General features: G+C 32.8%; 1 protein-coding gene across 3 annotated transcripts in view; it reads right to left on the bottom strand.

The window, feature by feature from the left end:
* LOC129244908 (uncharacterized) overlaps positions 1-19,014 on the bottom strand; it is a 107,674-nt gene extending 88,660 nt beyond the window's left edge. The window contains exons 1-2 of one of the 3 annotated variants that reach the window (XM_054882813.1): positions 18,856-19,014; positions 18,046-18,207 (exon numbers count right to left, since the gene is read on the bottom strand). The gene's annotated coding sequence lies outside the window, so the exon portion shown is untranslated. Of the gene's footprint in view, positions 1-18,045; positions 18,208-18,726 lie in introns of all 3 variants that reach the window. The other 2 variants (XM_054882815.1, XM_054882812.1) reach the window with 2 other exon arrangements.
* Positions 19,015-19,223: the final 209 nt, after the last annotated feature.

The following is a 19,223-nucleotide window of genomic DNA, read 5'->3' as shown; positions in this document are numbered from 1 at the left end:
CGTTTTAGAGGTATGGTTCCTTCGGCAAAGTTTCTTATTTTGATCCCTAGAATACGATTTTCATAGAACAATGGGCGATTTTTAAATCGACCCGCCCTAATATATATACATATATATACTTATATATGGTTATGTATATTTATATGTATGTATATATATATGTATATTTGTTAAATTTCTGAACGAAAAATAAAACGAAAGGAGCCTTTCTGATGAATCTTTGATGAACATTTTTATATTTTTTTCTTTAAGTCAAAATAATTTTTGATAAACATACATATGTATTTATTTAGTTCTGCAATATAAATTATGTTTTAATCGATTTTTTTTTATAAAAAAAATGCGGTTTTACTTAACTTCTACATTTTCTTACAATTTTGGATTTATTTGTGCATCTATGAGATCTTGATATTTAGCTGGAATTTCTCCAGTAGTTGCTAGGGCCCCATCCACAATCGGGGTTTTTTACTTTACTATACTACTACTCCGATGAGGCGTCGCTTGGAGTGTTTGAGAAACAGGTTCTGCGGAAGATTTTTGGATCTGTGCACACTAGCAATGGCGGGTATCGCAGGCTATGGAACAATGGGCTGTATGAGCTTTACGACGGCATAGACATAGTGCAGCGAATAAACTCCAGCGGCTACGCTGGCTGGGTCATGAATGTATTCGATGCGGTACCAGCTGGTGGTAGCAGAGGAAGAGGAAGGCCACCTCTGCGTTGGAAAGATGAGGTAGGGCAGGACTTGGCTTCACTGGGTATGTCCAACTGGCGCCGGTTAACACGAGAAAGAAACGACTCGCGCTTTGTCGGCCAAATCGTGTAAGTGGTTAGCGCGCCGATTAAAAAGAACTACTACTCACTAATGACAACTAGCGAAAAACGCTCAGAACTTTTTATTTCACTTAATATAAATTCTCACCGATATTTCTTGTCAAAAAATATTTCCTACTATCCTAATAAAATAAATTATTCCACATTCCTGATCAATAAAATGCAGGGTGATTACTCATCTGAAAAAGCGTGTGAAATATTTCATTCAAGACACACCCGCTCAGAAAGAATATTTTTGTTTACATAATGCATATCTTCATATACACAGGCATTTACATACATATGCACATACACATTCATATGAATGAATTGCATGACAGTTATTTTTGTGTGGATCTATGAAGATAATCTAATTCTTTTACATACCTTCTGCTCAAATACGAACGAGACGTTATCAATAAAACGGTCCGCGGATGACATATGGCAAAAATACATTTTTTTGTTTTTTGGTAAGACTGTTATAAGCTTACATGGCAAATTTCAGCGTGATATGTCACATAGTTTGTTTTCTATGCTACTGTAAACAAGTCAAGCTCGAGTGTGTTCTTCGAATTCTCTTTTATTACTTCAATTGTCTCAAAATGTTTTCCACGGAGCGGCAACTTGAGCTTGGGAAACAGGAAAAAGTCACATGGAGCCATATCAGGCGAATACGGTGCTTGCGGAACGATATTAACATTATTTTTGTTCAAATAATCGCGAACAAGACGTGATGTGTGAGCTGGTGCATTATCGTGATGCAAGAACCATGACTTGTTGTCCCACACTTCCTTCCTTTTAAGACGAATGTTCTCGCGCAAACGCTTTAAAACGTCTAAATAATATTCAGCGTTAACCGATCGGCCTTGCGGAAGGAACTCCGAGTGCACCACACCTTCGTAATCGAAAAAAACAGTCAGCATAACCTTAATTTTTGAGCGACTTTCGCGTGGTTTTTTGAGTTGATGTACGGCCCTCTTTGAACGATTTGTACCACTGGAAAACACGTGCACGCGATAGGTTGTTTGCAACATTTTTAAGGCGTCTGAAGCCGAAATTTTGTTGGAATAACAAAATTTCAAACAAATTCTTTGTTCAACTTGAATTTCCATCGCTAAATTCGAAGAACACACTCGAGCTTGACTTGTTTACAGTAGCATAGAAAACAAATTATGCGACATATCACGCGGAAATTTGCCATGTAAGCTTATAACAGTCCAGTTCATATTTGAGCAGAAGTTATCAGTGCATGCATATGTATGCATGTGTGTACATACAAACATGAAGCTTTTAAGTTACTCTGTGGACATTCAGCAGCAAATTATATTTGAATAAATTATAAGAAATGAAAATCCAAATTAAATAAAATACCCATATTTATTTAGTTATACTCGTGAAAGATTAATGGTTATTCGATTTTCCGCCTTAAAATGCAAATCAAAATATATATAAGGATAGCATTTACCTACATACACACATATGTTTGTATAAAGGTAAACAGCAAGAAATGATGGCACTGGGCGGGTGCCGATTGAGAAATGTGCTGATGCTGCATATGAGTATTGCAACACGCCCTCGCCCGGCTCGTTTGCCGTAGACTAACAATAAATAAACAAATTCAAAGTCAGCCAGACGAGCAGCCATCAGGCCGCAGAATAATGAGGTGCTTCCCAGTTGTCAGCACGGCGGCAAGGGCCAAGAGGATTGAATAGACATTTAGCGGTCTATTTTGTGGGAGTGAACGCGCGTCTCCGTTGCCATACAATTACTAATCAACACTCTCTCATGTACATATGTATATATATGCAGGTATACCATGAGCGTCAAAAGTGACGGCATACATATGAAGCAAATAAATGAAATTCTTTCAAATGAATGAAATTTTTGCTCTGTGTGTATTCATTCATTCAAAAACCTATGCTTGGACATGATTTTGTTGCATTCCCCTTCTCTTATAAATGTTTTTCTTCCATTCAGTAAAACATTAGAAAATTTGCATATAAAATTTTGCAAGCCTCTTCACATAATCACATTTTTTAAATGATTTTTTGGTGGGTTAAATGTACATTAACCCTTTCGGTCCGAACGGGACTTATATGTCCCGGCAATGTTTGAAGATACCTACAATTTTGATGGGACAAAAGACTTTTATTTCACCCATTGCAACTATTAAACATATAAAATAATTTGTATTTCCGTTAGCGGCTTTCCGTACCGAAAGGGTTAATTCAACCATTTTACAGCTCTGGTGCTTACTCACTTTGGACGCGCATTGTAACTACATACGTACATATATATATGTATATGTATATACATATAATGCAAATATATGCAGATGTACATACAAACATATGACAAACAATCGTGTACTAAGCAGCTACCTAGAGATCTGGCGCGCGAACATTTCTTCATCGACGCTGATGATTAGTGATCAATCAATTTTTTTCATACATTTTTTAATATTTTTCGGTACTATATTTTCTTTATACTTTTTCCTCACGCTGCTTTATTTATTTTGACGCGTTTCATGCTTTGCCTACTACTATAATTACCCATTTGTTTATTTGTTTGTATTCGCACAAATTTTTCGCAAAGCTTTATGATGCAGCAAATTATGTGTCGCTCGCCTGCCAACGCTACAGGCCGAGCGTGCAACAACCAGCCATCGATCGCTGTCAATCGATCGCAATCTAAACTCACAAACTTTCATGCTTAGCAGACAATTAGTGAGAAATATGGAAAGAAGACAAATTGTGTATTTTCTCTTTTCAAGTGTAGTCGCATGTGCAGTGAAGAGGAAATCGTAAACAGGAAACACGACTGCGTATATACGTCTATGCCCATACAAATGTGCATTAGGGTGCATCACTGTCCATACAAAAAAAAAAAGTCGATTGATACATTTTTTAAACATCGCAACTTTTTTGATGATACACCCTAATGTTGATGTTCCTTTTTGTATGGATCTTTTATGGATTTGCTATGCTTGTGTCGTTACTCGTTTGCTAAGTGCTTTAGCATATTTGGCAGAGCAAAGGTATTATTTGGGGAATAAGTTCAAAGCGTTTTTTACATTTTCTTTAATTTTACAACAATTTGTTTGCTGTTTGACAAAGAGTAAGTATTCATTCGATAGAACTCTTTCTGCTCTACAAAACTATGTTAATTGACCTTTGGAGTTATTTAATGTTTTATAAGTTTTAAGGCTTAGAAATGGAATACCCAGGAGGCAAAAATCAACATTTTCGACACTTGCTCTTCTTTGCTTTTCATGGGAGTCAAAAGGCTGCCGAAGCAGCCCGGGACATTTGCGACGTGTATGGAGAAGGTGTCATAAGCGAGCAATGTTCAAATATGCCTTCTGAATTCGATGAAGAATGTTTCAAATTACTTTTGAAGCAGAACTGTCGCCAAATCAGTAGTGAATTGGGAGAAAAAATGAACCGCGATCATAAAACGATTCTCAATCATCTTCATTCAATGGAACTTAGGGAAAAATTGGGAGCTTGGGTGTCTCACTGATCGACATGGTCAAACAATACTCCTTCGCGACAACGCCAGGTCCCATATTGCACAAGTTATCAAAGCGGTACTCCAAGAGCTCGTTCAGCATCCTCCGTACTCTCCGGACCTTGCACTGACCAATTATCATCTTTTCCGCTCCATTTCAACCCATATGTCAACCCAACTCAACAAAGAGGTCCTTAAAAAGTGGCTCAACAACTTCCTTGATACCATCCAGGCGATTTTTGTTGGAACGGCATCAACAAATTGGTCGAGATTGGTCGGTCTATTTACGGGGTAACATTTAGACGCCACCTACAAATCGGAAAACTGCTGAGCTGAGCTTTTGAGGTAAAATTTTCACATTAAAACTTTCACTAAAAATTCATTATCTATTGTAAATTTTTCGCACTTTCGTAAGTTAAGGAATGAAAGTGAGAGGTTCGCTTCAGTACAGTAGAGTATAAATACAAGTTTTTATCAGAACCATAGCTTGCTTTTAGACTAAAATATTCACGGTACCTCGGTGCACACCGACGGGAATGTGATTGCTAACACTAATTAATTGAAACACTAACTAGCCGCCGAACTCTACAACTCAACATCTCACGCACTCTGTTGAGAATTTAGTATGAAATTAATATCTTCGATTATTCACAGGTAAGTCTTGATAGACTCAAAAATTGATGCCGAATGAAAAGGTGCATCGTCATCGATCCTTAGGCTGAGCCAACACGGTATGTGATACCGAGTTAGTATTCTATATATATATATAATGATAAGTATAGTGCAAATATTTGAAGCGTTTACTTTTTATAAAATAAAGCAAACAATAAATTTTAGTTAAAAAATATTGACAAATGTGACAAAAGGCGTTTCATTTTCAGCGCTGTTCTTGGTTCTGAGACTCTATTAAATTTTAACGACTAGCGCTCTATTTCTAGATAAATTTTCATTTCAAAAGGTATGCGAACAAAAAAATTGTCGCACTTGAGGATCTGCAAGCCGGCACATGATTTTTCTGTATCAGTGCTCTCCTTTAGGGTGAGAAACATTTTTCCGGTTAATAGTGGTAACATATTTGATTTCAACAATAATTAAAAAAATTGAATCGATTTTTTGCGCGCTAAGTTCGATCATTATTAAATTTCTTGGTGAATGAGTTTCTTCCAGCTCGATTTGCGAATAACTCCTTTATATAATATTATGTCTCACTCAATTAACATTATAAAAATTAATTGACCTTGAAAAATCACGATTGAGAAATTGGTCATAACGAGGTGCCACTATTCGCCTTTCAGCGAATTTGGCAGAATCTGCCTAAAAATATCCACAAACGTTTCGGGCAGTTAAGTATAACTTGGTCTTGCTTGTAGTTGTATTCCATCAATATGAACCTCCCTAAGGAATTAACACTATATATACTGTACGAGTACATATGTATATAGGTATGTATATACGGAGATAGCAACAAATTTAAAATGCATACCATGGCTGATTTTCAATTAAAGTTTCTTTAAATCTAAATTTTACTCATCTGTCGCCTGGTGCACTCAAGTGTGTAATACTTATTGAATACGCCTTCACAATTAGTCTTTAAGTAAAGCAAATAAATAATTGAAGGCTTTAAAAATTATACGCACGCACTTTAAATTGATTTTTTTTCATTCACATCTATTTACCTTCATACAAATTTCGCACATCGCCAATGGCGCATGACGCGCGCATCTACGCACAAGGCTTTCTATGGCTCTACCCTTTCGCATGTGACGTGACGTATACAGATCACAGATCGTACACCTTTTTCCGCTGTTTGGCATTTCTGATTGACATTCGTCAATAATTTTAGTTCTATGTTTCAATTACTACATTTCCGGCGGCAGTTGGTTGAGTTCACTTTGGCTGCGATCACTCACTTTAACATAAATGCTGGGGTTTTTCAATTAAAATTGTTTACTGGTAATTACATACTTTTGTTTTATTTTCAATGGAAAGTGTATTCAATTTTTCTACAACCTGCCTAGAAGATTTACCTCGCATTGGAAGTTGCCTCCTTATTTCTAAATTGTCTTAGCTTTTACAGTAATACAGTTAGAATTCCTCTAACTTTTTGTCATACATTGCTTTAGCCAGTGAAAATTGTTAAAAATGTCTTAGTTACATTTATTTAAAATGAGTTGTAGTTGATTTAAGCTCCAGAGTGCTTTGAGTTTCTACATGACCAAAGTTTCTGAGTGATTTGATAGGTGGCAACTTTTTGTCCTGTTAACTCTGTGACATAGTACATACATTCGTATATATGCCTACTGACTTTCTTTACAAATTCCAGGTGCTACTCTAACATCGTGTTTGTGAGGTTTGTCAAACTTGTAAAATAAATAGAGACATATTTTTTGAAACATAGACAAGGTAAAGGGTAAAGCATAAAGGGCATCCTTATGCCGTGAAATTCATTGTAGGATTTTCTCTACAAGGATTCAGCAATTTAATAAAACTAACTCACCCATGCTCTATGAGTAGTAACTAAAACCTATTTTTCCATGAAACCTCCTAGCAGAACTAGAGACGTTTAAGAGAGATCGATGCTGATCAGATAAGCTAACTTAGCCTACCCCTTAGACTGACACCAATTTCGTGCCCCAAATCCGAGACGATTTTCGCTTTCCACAGAATGCAGCACCATGCCACACAGCCAATCAAAGAAATTACCTGGGCTGCTGGAAAGCCAGCTGAGCCAGCTATAGGAATAAAATCATATTCTTCATATTTTTGTTCTATATACTAAAGGCGGCCGCCGTATCCGAATTAGTTGGTGCGTGACTGCCATTCGCAATTCACAGAGAGAACGTCGGTTCGAATCTCGGTGAAACACCAAAATTAAGAAAAACATTGTTCTAATAGCGGTCGCCCCTCGGCAGGGAATGGCAAACCACCGAGTGTATTTCTGCCATGAAAAAGCTCCTCATAAAAATATCTGACGTTCAGAGTCGGCTTAAAACTGTAGGTCCCTCTATTTGTGGAACAACATCAAGACGCACACCACAAATAGGAGGAGGAGCTCGGCCAAACACCCAAAAAGGGTGTACGCCCCAATTATATATACATATATACTAAAGCCAAAACATACAAAAAGTAGCTAAGCTGTGTTTATCTTATTTTTATTTTATTTTTAAAAATATACTTTGGTTCATCCCGTACCATTGTCATAACGATAGTATAACTGGTGTTTCAAGGGATTTTCCAACGTTAACCCTTGTTATTATTAAAATTTGAGCCTCGAATGCAACTGTTTTCGAAAGTGAAATATAATTAGGTCCTATATCTGAGACTTAGCTAAGATGATGATTTTGAAAATTCTTCAGATTACACCAGCAACAGGCATTGGAGATGGTTTCCTACTAAAAAACGTTGAAATTCTTAGCCGAAAGATTTGAAAAATAAATACTTCAGTTCCATGCTCCAAAATCTGTATCTGTTCGTCAGGCAATGTCAATTACAGCTTTTCTGTATTTCTTTTGCACATCACCAAGATCGTATGATTCTATTTATTAGTAGACAGTTGCAAATTCTACAAGAAGATGGCTAATATTTTCTTTAACTTTTCAATGTTCAAATTTGTTTGTATCGTCTAGTTTGAGGGTGTTGATTTTGTTGTTCTTAAGTTGGCGAATGATGTGCGTTATTTTTGCGGCAAAAGCTTAACACAAATCTGGAAACTCCGTAAAGCTGATAAGTGCGTTGTCGAAATTTTTTGTTTGCATAAATCAATTGGTTTATATTTTGTATAAACATGATGAGAATTCCAGAGGCTTAATAGGAATTAGTAAGTTACCTTAAGAAGTAAAAAAATATGAATTGCAATGCTACACTTAATAATTTTCTAATTATATTTAATGCTTCTTCCAAATGTGAACACCATTTTTAGGCGATTTTTTTTATATAATTGATGACTTTTCAATATTTATTTAAAATATATTTCGTATCTGTATCTGTTCTTCCGGCAATGTCAATTGCAGCTTTTTTGTATTTCTTTTGCACATTACCAAGATCGGATGATTCTATTTATTCGTAGGCAGTTGCAAATTCTACAAGAAGATGACTAATATTTTCTTTAACTTTTCAATGTTCAGATTTGTATGCATCGTCCAATTTGAGGGTGTTGATTTTGTGGAATTTATCTTTATCTTTATCTTTATCTTTATCTTTATCTTTATCTTTATCTTTATCTTTATCTTTATCTTTATCTTTATCTTTATCTTTATCTTTATCTTTATCTTTATCTTTATCTTTATCTTTATCTTTATCTTTATCTTTATCTTTATCTTTATCTTTATCTTTATCTTTATCTTTATCTTTATCTTTATCTTTATCTTTATCTTTATCTTTATCTTTATCTTTATCTTTATCTTTATCTTTATCTTTATCTTTATCTTTATCTTTATCTTTATCTTTATCTTTATCTTTATCTTTATCTTTATCTTTATCTTTATCTTTATCTTTATCTTTATCTTTATCTTTATCTTTATCTTTATCTTTATCTTTATCTTTATCTTTATCTTTATCTTTATCTTTATCTTTATCTTTATCTTTATCTTTATCTTTATCTTTATCTTTATCTTTATCTTTATCTTTATCTTTATCTTTATCTTTATCTTTATCTTTATCTTTATCTTTATCTTTATCTTTATCTTTATCTTTATCTTTATCTTTATCTTTATCTTTATCTTTATCTTTATCTTTATCTTTATCTTTATCTTTATCTTTATCTTTATCTTTATCTTTATCTTTATCTTTATCTTTATCTTTATCTTTATCTTTATCTTTATCTTTATCTTTATCTTTATCTTTATCTTTATCTTTATCTTTATCTTTATCTTTATCTTTATCTTTATCTTTATCTTTATCTTTATCTTTATCTTTATCTTTATCTTTATCTTTATCTTTATCTTTATCTTTATCTTTATCTTTATCTTTATCTTTATCTTTATCTTTATCTTTATCTTTATCTTTATCTTTATCTTTATCTTTATCTTTATCTTTATCTTTATCTTTATCTTTATCTTTATCTTTATCTTTATCTTTATCTTTATCTTTATCTTTATCTTTATCTTTATCTTTATCTTTATCTTTATCTTTATCTTTATCTTTATCTTTATCTTTATCTTTATCTTTATCTTTATCTTTATCTTTATCTTTATCTTTATCTTTATCTTTATCTTTATCTTTATCTTTATCTTTATCTTTATCTTTATCTTTATCTTTATCTTTATCTTTATCTTTATCTTTATCTTTATCTTTATCTTTATCTTTATCTTTATCTTTATCTTTATCTTTATCTTTATCTTTATCTTTATCTTTATCTTTATCTTTATCTTTATCTTTATCTTTATCTTTATCTTTATCTTTATCTTTATCTTTATCTTTATCTTTATCTTTATCTTTATCTTTATCTTTATCTTTATCTTTATCTTTATCTTTATCTTTATCTTTATCTTTATCTTTATCTTTATCTTTATCTTTATCTTTATCTTTATCTTTATCTTTATCTTTATCTTTATCCTTACCTCTTCACCTTTCATCTTAATCTAGAGCTTACTTTTAAGAAGGGTTTTGAGTTTTATAATCAACTAATTTAAAACTTGATTAATATTCTTCCTGTCGACATCAAAATATGTTTCTAATGAATGATAAATTTTACTCTTTCTCTTTCCACTTACACTTGCTCTCAACAAGCTAATGACCAACTTTTATCGTCTTTGTTGGTACAATAAAGAACAGTAATCAAACATACACCATTTATGACACCGACACTTTTTAATAGACTTTGTGCGATGACTTAACACAGCAAAATTATCGCAAAATGTGCAAAAATTTCTTTGAGAAATTATTATTTTACCATGCCTTTATATCAGTAGCATTCCTTGGATTTTATGAATGAACGTCGAGTGTTAGTAAATAAATTTTATATGCACGTAGAAAGAGCAAGCTCTAAAAATCCCATGAAATTAACCCACATGTTTTCCAATATTCATACAGGGTGGGCCAAATAGCGTTTGCTTTTTGAACCACCTATGTTTTTGAGAATGGTAACACAAATGACATGTGAAATGTGTTCATAATTTACTTAAAGGGTTGACATTTACGAAATGGGACGCTATACGCTTGAATAAAATTGGGAAATATTAAAAACCTATTTCCAAAGTGGTGATTCTTCTTCTTCTTTTCTGACTTTCACATCGGTGGCTACGTCAATAAGCAAAATTGTCGGATTTGGGGCTCAGAAAATCCACACGTTACTGTAGAGAAGCAAATGCATCCACAACGAGTCACTGTTTGGTGCGGTTTTTGGTCTGACGGCATCATAGGACCATTTTTTTTCGAAAATGAGCGAGGAGCCGCGGTTACAGTAAATGGCGAGCGTTACCGTGTTATGCTCAACGAGTTGTTTCCAAAAATTGGACATGGACGACATTTGGTTTCAACAGGACGGTGGCACTTGTCACACTGCCAAAGTTACACTCGAACTTTTGGCAACCGTTTTTGAAAACCGAATAATCAGCCGAAATTCCGATATCAATTGGCCGCCTCGGAGCTGTGATTTAAGCCTATTGGAATATTTTTGTGAGGAGCCGTTAAGGACAAATGCTATGCGAACCAAACAGAGACGATTCATGCTTTAAAACACGAAATCGAAGTTGCCATTCATGAAATTCGAGCCCAAACAATCGAAAATGTGCTTAAAAATTGTGTTGATCGAATGGCCTACTGTAAAGCCAGTCGTGGCAGTCATTTAAACGATATTATTTTTCATTCATAAATGACAATGTTAAATCTTCAAAATAAAAAAAAAGTTTGAAAAAATATTGATTAGTTTTTTTTTAAAGCCGATTCAAAACGCAAATTTTACATGACCCACCCTATGTATGTATAGCAACTACAGAAAAAAGAATACAAGCGCAAAAATGTTATCGACAAAATGTAATTTCTAACTAGTGCCAAATCTTTACTTCTCATGCCATTATAGTTACTTATACATACTTAAGTACAAAACAATATCTAATCACATCATAAGGCACACGGCCGATGTTCTTATCACACCGAAACGGCACACGCTAAGGCGTTAAATATGATTATCTATTATTAGTACTTATCGAATTTTGCATCACAAAAAAGTTTCCTTGTAGTTGAATTTTATAAACACTTGACATAAACTCATTCCGCTTTGTTGAAATGGGGGTGCGATGGTAGAAAGAACAAATACTTCACACAGGCTCTTTTAGGCGCTTGTCTCCAACTTCATAGTATCATATTGTGGCATCCTTTTAAAATTTATCCAGGACGCTCCACACCACAGAGTCTGTAATGGTTCATTCTCGGTCTGCTAGAATGTTTTTTTGTTAACATTATACGGTCCAAATCAGAGAACAGACCGAAAGCGAACCGTGGTCGCCTTTGTAGTGTGAATCGCTCCTAAGTGTGCATGGTGTTTCAAAAAGATTTCTGTGTTCAAGTTTACTAAGTATTTGGGATGGTACTATCGAAAGTTCGAAGGCGCGCCTTATCCAGATGAGACAGTCGCATCTACACCTCCTCTCCATTTCTACAGCTGAAGTGAGGTAAATCTTTGAATGTTTTATTGTTATGGCGGCCCAAGAATGATAGAAACAACTGTATTATTAAATAAAAGAATGTCAAAAAAGGTCACTCTAAGAAGATTCTAGTGTTCATGAAAATTGGTTGGTTCTTATAAAATGTGATATTTTGAAAGTGAAAATTTAAATTTTTACTCCTTTTAAGGTTATGTTAGAATATTAAATCTTCTTCTCTCAACTCTTCTTAACATTAAAAACCTTTGTAAACATTTTAAAAAGCGTTTGAATTTAGTGAGTGCGAATTAGAGGTGTAATCGTTTCTTCCTGTCCTTAATCCTTAGTGGGACATAGGGCATCATGAGGTGTATTCATAGTAAAAATAAGCAACCAAATACCAGAAAATACTGAAGAAACCGTAACGATATTTTTACAAAAAGAGTACTTTATCTTGTTACATAACCTGATTTGCTTATAAAAATGTCGTTTTCTTAACAAAAAACGCATCAATTAATTTGTACAGAACCATAACACATTTATTTAAAAAAACGCACATTTTAAAGACAATTTTTCAATAAAAAATTGGTATTTTATTTTCTTTAAATGGGAATTTTAGTGCGTTTTTATATTTATTTTATTTATTATCTATATATATTTTATAAAATTATAAACCTTACATTTCAATTAGAACAGGCTAGAAAAATGCCATGAAGAAAGAACTAAAATTCCGAGACTAAATACCAAAAAACAAATGCTAAATCAAGTTACGAAAATGGTAATCTGGCGTTACTGGTGCTAAACCGACGTCACTCATTGTCAAATTCGCTGAGAGCAAAGTAATGATATCACGATAGGTGCCGTCTCCTTATTCTTTTCATCATGATGCGACCAATATGCTATTCATTAACTTCACATCAGATTTGCTTTGTTACCTGACAGTTAAGTTCCGTAGCCCATCTGCTATTTGCCTCGTCACCGAAGATCGATCAAATGTAATGGTTTATACTGACTAAAACACTAACCTAGGTTAAAATATCATGAGATTGAGCTTTGTGATTAAGATAATACATGGCAGAGAAAAATTAAGCGTCATGGAACTCAAAATCTCGTTTAGTTCTCGTCGTAAACGTGCCAATGGGGCATTCCTTGCATAATTCGGGGGGTGCTTGATTTTTAACGATAATAAGTATGAAGACTTATCGTTGAAATAAGAAACAGAATGGCACGCAGCAGTGAATGATTAGCAATCTCACCAAACAAAAGATAGAGAGAGAATAGTATTTCTGACATTAAAGGGCTTTCGATCAATTACAAGATATAGTGGGATACCTGAACTTTGGGTAGATTTACTACGAATAGCTTTCTCGATTTCCTTGCTGGGTCATGTACGACATAGATCACAGGGAGGTTTCTGTAAACAGTAACCCATACTTATTATTAACTCATAGCGAAATCAGCTCACGCAGGTCTTTCCGAGGCCATCTTTCCAGGCTATGTGCCAAAAAACGAATTATTTTATTACTGATGCTTGATGCTTTAGGTTTAGTGAGTGATCATATACCGTAAAATTTGTTTTCCATTCGTTTCTCCCTAGAATGCTTGCAAAAAATTTGTTGTAAAAATAAAATAGATGGGTTATTTTCTCTAACAGTGATAAGTTTTCTGGAAGGCGGGGCGTTTTCAGTCTGGTGCTTTGCAGCTAGCCTGAAGTGTAGCTTTTCCGTAGTGATTTACGGAGAGAGAGCTTCAAATATACTCTCACTTTGTGTGAGTGGGAGGCAGAGCTCATGTAACGAGCATGGAAGCCAACCTTTGCAATCTTTCCATTTATTTTACCTGAGTCAAATGACACTACTTTTTGTAGTAAACATTTTGTTATATTTTATTTACATAAATTAAAATATTTCTATTTTAATTACGGCTTTTTATTTATTATGCTTGCATACTTACAACAGTGTTTTGAACGATTTTTTGCAAGTCATCATCAACTTAATAATTGCAAAGAAAATATTTTTCTTGCCGAGTTGGCAAATTATATCTATATATTTATTTTCTAGTTTACAAATTAAGCAGAATACGACATGTGGGTGGGTAACTAATCAAGAAGTTACAAAACAAAAAAAAAACAAAAAACGAAAACGAAAAAAGCACAACGACACGTGAAAGAATTTAAAAATAATATTTTCATGTACTACATTTGCAACCGCAGAACAAATTGGAAAAATAATCAAAGGAGAAAAAATTTGAAAATAAATGAACTGGTGGATATCAAAAATTTTGAAACATATGTATATGAAGAAAATAGAAAGTTGGCATTAAGAAAATTACAAATGAAAAGAAATATGGATGTCAGTGAGTGAATTAGAAAATCGTTTGTTACAATTTGTCAAGAAAAATCGTTGTATAATTTTTACAAATTTCGATGAAAAGTTTTCATGTAAAATTTTTAAAATAAATAAAATAGTTTAGAGAAATAGTTAAATGTAAGAAAAAAAATAAAAAGAGTTTATTTAAAAATTTAACAATTGAATAAAGATTTTAAGAAAATAATAGGAAATTTGTTAGTGAACATATTTTATGAGTTGAGCTGAGAAATTTCATGGAAGTTTGTACGAAATATTTTAAACAAATTAGTAAAACACTTTGCAAGAAGTTTCAGTGAAAATTTTTAATTAAAAATATATATACATAGGTATATATATATAATAAGTAAAATAGTTTTGAAAAACATGTTGAGAGAATTTTAGAGGCAATAATAATTTTTTTTAACATTTCGCACGAGGTTTAATAAAATTGTATTTGGAACTTGGGGAAACTATTCAAAATATTTTTATGAGTGTAGAAAGCTAATAGACGAATGAATGATAACAACAGTTCACGCTACGGCTCTTGAAGTGTTTGAGAGCAGAATTCTGCGCATGATTTATGGACCTTTGAGCTTTGGCGACGGTGAATATAAAATTTCGAAGGTGATGGATCGATGAGGTACATGGTACTTTTGCATGGTTTTATCACATGAATGGATACAAAAGCTTCGGCTCGAGAGTGGTAGCCGAGGAAGAGGTAGGCCTTCACTGCTTTATAAGGACAAAGTGGCGAAGGAGCTGTTTACACGTGTAATTTCTAATTGACGTCGGTTTGCACGTGAAAGAAACGATTGCACTTTGTTGACTTCGGCCAAAATCGGTTAGACGGCTATTGCGCCGATAAAGCAGAAAAAGAAGAAGACAGATAGTGATTGGAAACATTTGAAAAATGTATTGTGAAAAATGAATTGAATGAATGAATGAATTCTAAAATAATTAAGAGAAACAAGTGAGTAAGTTTTAGTGAAGAATTCCAAAAATATTAGAGAAAACAGTAAAATAATTTTTTGAGAAACGGATTAATCAAACTTTTTTTTTTTAATTCTGTCCTACTATTGAGGACATATTTTATAGAAAGCGTAAAAGGAAAATCAAAGTAATTTTTGGTGAAAACTTTTTATAAAAATATGTGAAAAATTAATTAATTGATTTCGAAATCTGGATAATTCTCTTGAAATATGTAAAAAAATTAATGAAATCATTTCGAAATCAGTTGCGAAACTTTTAGAAAATTTGTCATACAAATTTTCAAAATTGCACTAAACAACAGTTAGGAAACAATTGAAAAATTTTTATTGAAATTATTTGGAAAATAGCGTTCTTAAAGACAACTTTTTACACATTTTTTCTTTAAATAAGTGAAGTTTGGGAAGTCAGTGTAGAAAATTAACAAAGGAAGTTTGCAAAAAAATGAGAGGTTTCTACTGCGAAATATTTAATGAATTTAAAAATGAAATAAAAATAATTTAGTAACTTGATTTTAAATAGTTTTCGCAAAATCGATGAAATAAAATTACAAAATTTAAAGATTAAAATAATTTAAATTTATATTATTAAAATGAAATTTTGAAACTCTTTTCACGTATTTTTTTAAACAATTTTGTATTCATGCCATATGCACTCTTGAAAAGATCAGTCTTCCTGTAATACTTTATAGTATAGGTTTTCAAGGAAAGGCAATCGAGTGCTTAAGCCCGAAAAGTTGTTCAGTCCATTTGATCGTTTGATCCACGACATTCGAAATGCCAAGCACAAGCATACAAGTCGATTGTCGACAACCGTGCCATATTTGTGTCTACACCTAAGCATTTGGTCGGTAATAATTTGAATGGAAAAAAGTTGCCGTTTTGACGTGCTTTTCGGAGATCAGCCACAAGAATCGACTTGAAATGTGGAGCAACATTTTCGCGGATTCTTCAAGTTTGTAGTAAAAGATGTCATACATTTCATCAATAAAACACAAAATTCACCAAATTTTTTAACAAACAATTTAATTTCCAAAAACCAAAATTAAATCTGATATTATGAACTTAAAAAAAAAAACTGATATAAAATTAGTAATCAACCGACCCAATTACCAAGTCCCTGAGTAGTGAATTTCAAGCCAGACCAATTTTTAACTTTTCAACCTAAATATAATATAACGCTTCCACTTACGAGCTTTATTTAGTTTTTTTTTCAGTGAGTTGAAAAATTGACTTCGCCTAGAAGCTGGAATTATCTCGTGAAAATTTTCGTGGGATAATTTATTACGTTTTTCGACGTAAATTATTGAGACTGGAGTGCATTGATCAACTTCAACAGAGGAAGTGCTCAAATTCATTGGAAGCGACTTCTTTACTTACAAACCAGGCCATCCGAAATCGGTCGCTGAGCACGAGAATCCGCATAATTTTAATTTCTGCCATGTATATTGCCCTATGCGAGATACTTCAAATAACGTTGGATTACAGAAAAAAGGTAGGTCATAAGAAGTAATAAATGTAAGTAACCTGCTAATAAGAAAGCCAACTAGCATCGCAAAAATTGACACCTAAGTATCGTCAATTCAAAAAGCGCATTGTTGATCTTAAGTGAATAACTTTTACAATCATTTGAGATTTTTTCATTTAAATTTTTTCAAGATACGTTTTACTTAAGATTAATTAATAAGTAAAAAATCGACATTTATGTTTTTGCAAAAAAAAAAAAAATCGTATTTTTGATGAAAATATAAGCAGAAACGAAAAGTAGTAACTTTCATTATCATTTGTTTTTATCGGTTAAGGAGTTATTCGGTTATTATTAGACTACTATCTACCTGTTTCTCATTAATGAAAAACCATTAGCTCGATATCTCGAAAACTACATCAAAGCAAAAAATTATTGGAACTTCGCAAATAAAATAATCTGTAAAACGAGAAACATCGTGAGCGGTCGTTTTAGAGTTAATAAATCTTAGATTTTCTACATAACATCTACTAAATGAGACCCCTTCACTGTGACAGCTGGCAAAACAAAATTCTAAAAAATTTGCTAAAGGCGAAACTCGAGTTAATTCCATGGATATCGTATGGATAAACAACATCAGGACAATGTACATTTCAATCAAGATGCCCATTTACACGTCAATTATGTCATAACTCAAAAAACCGAATTTTCGAGCAAAACGGCTTCAAAGTTTTCAATTTGCAAATGCCTCCCTAAGTAAAAGTAAGAACATATTTTCAAATAATGAGATACTGTTAACAGATATCGCCATGAATTTTTTACTCCGCAAACAAGAAAAGCTTATGGTAATTTCGGCACACGTAGTAAAAAATAATGGTATGACTCTTTCAGGTAAATGAGCGATATACGAAAAAGATGTATTGGGATGGTATTTATTTTTGGCCAATACTGTATTTGTACCGATCATTTGTATTTGAAAAAATATAGAGGTTTAAAGTTCGGACGAATTAAAACGTTTTATACTCAACACAACTTTTAGCTAAATGTGTTTTAGCTTGAAGCAATGTTTGAAAATGAAATTTTCTACTCCTGTAAAATGTTAACAAAATTTTCAAATAACTGTTTTTTCGCTGTAAATATTTTTTTGTACCAAATTTCCTTAATTCTCTTTTATCAGTGGTTCAAAAATCATATTTTTCACTATTGCTAAACAAATTCATTTTTGCTTCAAATATTTTTTGTTTTTATCGAAATTTCATTATTGATTTTTGGTCACCAGTTGTTGAAATATAATATATTTATATGTTTATTTGTAAAATTTAAAATACTATTAGTAACCTACCTTACACCGAGAATCACATTTGCATTAAGTTTACTTTAAGAATTTTACTCGAGTTTTCCGTTGCGCGAAAAGACAGTCAAAATGATGGACAGTAGTGCGCCATATGTATGTTTATATTTTTTTTTTCACAAGAGCCTACGATGTCGGGTGTCAATTTAAATTCTAATAAAGAAAGCAGCTCGGAATATTAAATTATCTATAACAGATTTAAAAAAACATTCGCTGATAAACCTACTTATAAAAAAGATTGAACCTCTAACTTAGTATCAAAATACTAACTACTCATTCCTCACAAGTACTCACACGTGCACTTGCATGTGTTCGAACAACATACACACGCCCATACATGGCCTGTGGACGTTTGTCAAAGAAGACATAAAATTGGATTTTTAAATGCACATTAACGTAATTTGTTGTGGCATTAAAATTTTGTTAATTAGTTGCATGCAACAATTTGTTGCAATTTTATGCACATGAAACGGAAGTGCTCGAGCAAAGCGCAAAGTTATAAAGAAAATTAAAAAAAAAAAATGAAATAAATCTGTCTGCTATGGGCAACTGATTGCCAAAGGAAGGCAAATTGAAATTTCAAATGTCAACACGTCACTGAAATTTTCTCACAAAGCTATAAAGAAATAAAAAATCAAAAGTGCACACAAATTTTGGCCAAGCGTTTCACACCTTTTATCCACAAAAACATAATAAGCACAAATGCGCGATAATTGAAATTTTTTTCTTTTATAATTTATAAATTACTTTAGCAGCAAAGATTTTTGAAAATAAACGTTAAAATAAGTTTTTAGCACATACAACTCAACCGCACCGTTTACTAATGATTTTTCTGTTTTTATTCTTATTTATTCCGCTTGCACTTTTAACCGCATAAGCGAGTTTTTCGCCCAAATTCATTTAATTAACTTTTCAGTTATTTGTTCTCCGTTTTGCCGCTGTAAACCGTTCGTTGCATCTGCTGGTCGAACACCAACTGAATTTTCAAAACCGAAATTCACATTTAGGTAAGAAGAAGGCAAATTTCCAACTTTGATAGCGCGACCGTCGCCAAGTTGCGAATTGCGTTTGTCGACCGTTCAACGACCAGCGACCGGCAACGATACGAACGCTGCAACAGCAACTTGCTGTTGCTTGTTGCCACCGTTGGTTGGTATATTTGTTGTTGG

Source organism: Anastrepha obliqua, chromosome 4 (assembly GCF_027943255.1).
Source record: "Anastrepha obliqua isolate idAnaObli1 chromosome 4, idAnaObli1_1.0, whole genome shotgun sequence".
Taxonomy (NCBI): Eukaryota; Metazoa; Arthropoda; class Insecta; order Diptera; family Tephritidae; genus Anastrepha; species Anastrepha obliqua.
Note: the sequence above shows the minus strand (reverse complement) of the source record. Positions and strands in the feature narration are given on the sequence as shown.